General features: G+C 43.2%; 1 pseudogene; it reads right to left on the minus strand.

Annotated features, from left to right (window-relative positions):
* Positions 1–3,708: 3,708 nt before the first annotated feature.
* On the minus strand, positions 3,709–4,347 carry LOC143858829 (secreted RxLR effector protein 161 pseudogene; annotated as a pseudogene).
* Between the last annotated feature and the right edge of the window lie 1,332 nt (positions 4,348–5,679).

The raw sequence follows: 5,679 nt of genomic DNA on the forward strand, positions 1-5,679 counted from the left end.
GGTCTCAAGGTAAGGGTTAGGGAATTGATCAAGTGCATCATTGAGGAACCTATTGTCATATTTGTTTAGTTCTTGTTTACTGAAATATTCTCTTGAACGCCCATAGACATTGGCCTTTGTGTCGAACCATGTAAACCATGTGTGTCTCCATTGTATAATTGTTTTTATTTTGATTGAGGATTTTGATGGGACTTTTGTCCATTGATTTTCTACAAAAATCTATCACGGTAAGCCACACTATATGGATGACCATAACCTTAAGGCACTTTGACCAGATTCTATTAACCATCGTATTATATTGGCAAGACGTATGTAATAACCAAACCGCACGAGTCACACCTTTTTTTATGCGTAAACTGGAGTTAGGCGAACCCCTGACAGAATATTAAATAAAGAAAGATGATACAATAGCATGAACAAGACCATTGCCCAATCGATCTTTAGAACAATGTCTACGAAAAGGGTAGAACAGCAGGGGTCATGATACCTTTGAAGACAAACTCAGAACAAGCAAGAGAAGAAAATACACGAGTTGGACATGTGATCCCTAGAGCAGGACCCCATACGTAGGTGAAGCCTTGTTTACTGTGATCCAGGAGATCTATCATCTTCTAGCTATACTTCTCTATTCTTTGGATTTTCCTCCTTCACCACTGGGGATTGACTCATTAATTTCATTGGGATGGAAGATTGCCCGCTTGATAACGAAGATAGGGAGGAGAGGGAACTACATTTTCCTTTTTCCCTTAGACTTTTGACCACGAGTCTTCTTCACTGGGATTGGATTCCAATGGGAAGGATTGTCTTTCCATATTCTGGTTTACTTCTTAAAAGTGGGATGTCCCTTCCTCTAGGGTATCTATCATTCCAATAACAGAGTATGCATTGTGGATTTGGATATCAAAGAGATTGCTTCCGTTTCTGATTGAATGGGTTGGTCATTCAGTTCAGTTCTGGATCAGCTAGGGGTGAGCATTAATCAGTTAGAACCGAATTAACCGACCGAACCGAATTCGGTCGGTCAATTCGGTTCGGTTCCGAGGTGGTTCGGTTCGGATTCAGTTTTAAAGAAATGAAATTTCGGTTTTCTATTTCGGTTTCGGTTTGCAAGGGAAAAACATTCGGTTTACCCGAAAACCGAAATTTCACTGAAAAGGTTTTAATATCGGTTTTCGGTGTCAGTTTCGGTTTCGGTTTTACAAATCGAACTTACGATCCAACCCCTCCTTTTCACTTGGTACAACCCCCACTACACTAGAGACACAAGCCAAGAGGTTGTCCCAAGTAAAACTTTCAATACCCATATGAAAAAAAAAACAACAGAAGTCACAAAACCCTTTCTATTTTCATTTTTTCCTTTTCATTCAACGAAGCAACCAAAGGTCTAAAACCCAAAGCTAGGGTTTTTTTCTTCTTCTCTACTTTCTACCCTAGATCAGCCGCCTCTCCGAGACTCCGACTCCAGCGAGTGGTGACCCCTTCTCTGCCTCACCGGTGACCTCTGATCGATCCACCATTCCTCCATCCGACTCCGGATCGGCAGATTCATGGCCATTGAAACCCTGAAAATTATTCCGAGGTAAGTTTCTACTCTTCAAGGTTCTCTCTCTCTCTCTCTGATTTGTAGGAACAGATATGTTTTTCTCCCTTCTCTCTTTTTTTCTCCTTTTTTTTTTACCTTTTTCTTTTCTCTAGAGATTTTCGGTTTCAAGAAAATGTCTTGTTTTCTTCTCAGACTCTCAGGGACCAAGAAACGTGTTTCGTTGATTTGTAAGGCTGGATCTTGCTGGATTCCTTGTTTTCTGCGTATTAGGTTAGGTATTGGTAACATAGGCTCTAGATTAGGGTTTTTCTATGCAGTTTTTGAGGAAATGCTTTCGGAAAATTGTAAATCTGGATTTTTTAGCTGATTTGAATGCGTTTTTTGTTGGGTGTGATAAATAGCCAAATGGATTTCCTTCTAAAATATGAATACCATTAATAAAACCACAAGCAAAGAGATGAAGAAAATGATTAAGCAAAAATATAACCTGCTGGAGAGAGAGGGGCTACAGAAATCTCTACCGTTCCTTTGAAGGAGACGAGGATTTAAGGTATCAAGTCGCCGACTATCCCGAAGGACAAGGAAGAGACTTGCTAACTTGTACCCCAAAGGCGTGAATAGAGAAATGGATCCCTCTCAAGAACTGTGTTGGCTTCCCTTTTCAACTCATATATTCAACCAGCCATCCATGGTAGGTATTTATAGGGAGAATTTGACTCTTTACATTCATGATGCATTTACTCTCCAAGCTGGCCATCCTTGGAGTTAGCAATATACAATGAACGTAAAGGCCATCAAGAGTCCCCAAAACGCCACTTACACGTGCATGAATTTTCAATGTTTAAGTCTCTTTTAACCAACATGTAAATATAATAAAGTGCATGTAATGGCATCTAAATTAGCCATTGATGTGCATAAGTGCAAGTACATGCACATAATCAAGCACATAAATGGTGAGACTTAAATTATTGAAAATATCTAAATACATTTCATTGTACGTAAATTGAGTGAAGGGCATACAATGAACGGTCTAGATTAATTCATGTACATATAAGCTCAATTACTTCCATTTTGATCAATTAGGGGGTCCCATGAGACTGATCAGACATAGATTATTAATACAATCTCGATTGTTGCATAGGGTGTCCCTTGATTGCATAAGATCGCATGTCATCACCATGTCAGGAATTAATTGATATCATGGTAGGTCGTTTCTTTTTATTTTATAACACAATGTGCAATGTGTTAGGCCCCATAGACATTGCCTCTGTCCGAGAGTCCAGTTCCATTTCCAATGGAGACTGTGGGTGGTGGCCAACCATTAAGACAAAGGTGCATTAACCCCGTCATCCTAACTCTCGTTCGGTGATTCATTTTGGGATACATACTTGGTGAGATTGTCCCATTATAGAATCATTAAGGGATAAACCCATCCTCCTATACACCAAGTCTTTAGTTTACGGAGTAATATGCCACCTAGGCAAAGGGAAAGTCTGGCCATGCAGAGTCAATATCCAACAATCCCCCGCTTGACACAAATGACCGGATATACTCCAACCACTCTTTGCCACCTCAACCTTTCTTAGGTACACCTAGTACATAAGTCGGGAAATTTTACAAGGATTTAAGAAGGGATACCAGTAGCCCTACCCCTTTTGGGAGTTAAGGACTATTATGGTTTTACATATTAACCCTTTAAGTCACTAATGCCAATACCACATGGCTTGACCATACAAGTGGACCCGGTACCTGGGCTTTCCAAGTGGGCACACAGAAATTTAGGAGAGGAATCATATTTGTCATAACTTCATTGAAAGAGTGGAGAGTCTCCTGAACTCTATCTTAGCTATAACAAGAAATAACCCTCTTGTCCCCTTATACCTTAAGTATACTCCTCAGTTATCTTTCACCCTTGGGACAAAACTCTTCTTGAGTATGCCTGGCAACAAGGAGGTGTCATTCTCCATTAGAGTAACCTCAACAATTGAGGAATTGTGTCCTTATGGGCTGCCCTAACTTTGGGTCTTACTCTCCCCATAAGATATCTTACTTTTATGTGAAGGGTTTGACCTCGAGGGTTTTCCCTTATATACATTTAACAAGAAAATGAAATAAATAAAAGTAATGTATTACATCAAGCCCATCCTGGGCAACATAAAATAAAGTCATGCACACACTAGTGCCTTCGTAAGTGGATCAGCAACCATGAGGTTGGTAGGCATCCACTCAATGCTTACGAGTTCTCGCTTGACCACGTCACGGATGTAATTGTACTTTTGTTTGATATGTTTGGTCTTCCCATGACTCTTGTCATGTTTTGTAATCTTTATAGCAGCCTCATTATCACAATATAAAATGATAGGTTGTCCTTCAAATCCGGAGAGAGGTATCTCTTGAAGAAAACTCATTAGCCATTCAGCTTCCATGCCAGCTAAGCCAAGTGCGACATATTCAGCTTCCGTAGAGCTATGAGAGATGCATGTTTGCTTTTTACTACACCATGAGATGGCAGCCCCGCCATATAAGAAGATCCAACCACTAGTGGAGGAACTATCATCCACATTACCACCCCAATCAGCATCTGAATAACCTTCTAATAGAAGTGATGACTTACCAATAGTCAGCCCAAGATCTTTGGTTCTTTTGAGGTATCTCAAGATCTTAATCACAGCCTTCCAATGGTCCATTCCAGGGTTACTTGATAATTGACTTACCAAGCAAACGGCATAGGCGATGTCCGGCCTAGTACAAGTCGTAAGATACATGAGACTACCAACAGCATTGGGGTAAGGAATATTCTTCATGAGAGTGTAGACACCCCATTTTGACAGGCCCCAAAAGTCCCAAAGTTGAGTCGAAGCTTTGAAGTTAAATAAATTCCCGAGGAAGCGGACCCAAGCGAGGAGAGAACCCGAATTTTACTAGCTTATTGTGTACATTTATAGGTACAAATCTCCCAAAAGATTGTCATAACCCCCAGGAATGTGCCCGCAAAATTTTGCGGAAATCGAGTGAGAAATGGCAGACAAGACGAGCCAAATTCGTGCGCTCATCAAGGGTGGGTTTTGGTGGGCTTATAGGATATGGGTGTGCCAATATCCCCCCCAAACAACCTACCTATATATGGCAAAGAGAGGGGAGAGAAGCCCTAATTTTCTTTTCACACTCATTAAAAAAAAAAAATGAGAGAGGGAGAAAGCTTGAGCCGCTGCCTCCACCACCACCTCTCCCAACTCCGGCCACCCTCCATCTCCTCCACTCATCTGTCATTTCCCCCATTCTCAGCCACCATCTCCCTCTCCTCTACCGAGCCACCATCAAAACCCACCTCGGAAAAAAAGCCAAAACCCACAGCCACCACCTTCCCACCGGCCACCCAAGCATCTCCACCAGCCGCCTCCCCCCTCCTCCTCATTTTCGTCCCAACATCCTCCTCCACAACCCACGGCCATCATCATCCAACCTCATCTCCTTAAACCCCAAAATCCAACCCTAAACCCACTTCTCAAAAAAACCGAATCCATCAAAACAGCCACCACCACCTCTGCAACTCCATCAAACCACCACCACCGCCTCTATTCACCGCCATTCTCAACCCCTTTGCAGATTTTCAAACCATTTCCACCCAAACCCCCATCACTTTCGATCACCCCCAACCTCTAGCCACCACCAGCCGCCACCAACCACCCCAAACCCATTTCAAAAACCCCCTTCCACCCTCATCTTCCCCAACCCGACAACCGCCACCGCCCACACCACCATCAGCCACTGAAACCCTTCGAAAATCCTCCACCATCCTCCACATCCACCTTCCTCAACCCCCAAAGCCGAACCCACTTTCTGCACCTCCCAAAAACCGAAACCCATAGCCACCAGCCACCATCCTCAACCCCTTTTCGAAAACCCAATCCACCCTCCTCCAACACCATTTCTACCCCGAACCGCCATCTCCATCGGCCACAACCTCCACCAGCCAAACCGCCACCTCTGCAAATCCGGCCGATTCCGACCCAAGCCCATTTTCCCCATTCCCTTCTCTTCATTCAGAGAGAGAGAGAGAGAGAGAGAGAGACGATGGAGGGAGCTCGAGCTCCATTCGCCACCACCGACGCCTTCGACCACCATCTCACCGGAGC

This window comes from Tasmannia lanceolata, unplaced genomic scaffold, assembly GCF_043159265.1.
Source record: "Tasmannia lanceolata isolate RefF3 unplaced genomic scaffold, GAP_Taslan_0.1 ptg000026l, whole genome shotgun sequence".
Lineage (NCBI taxonomy): Eukaryota > Viridiplantae > Streptophyta > Magnoliopsida > Canellales > Winteraceae > Tasmannia > Tasmannia lanceolata.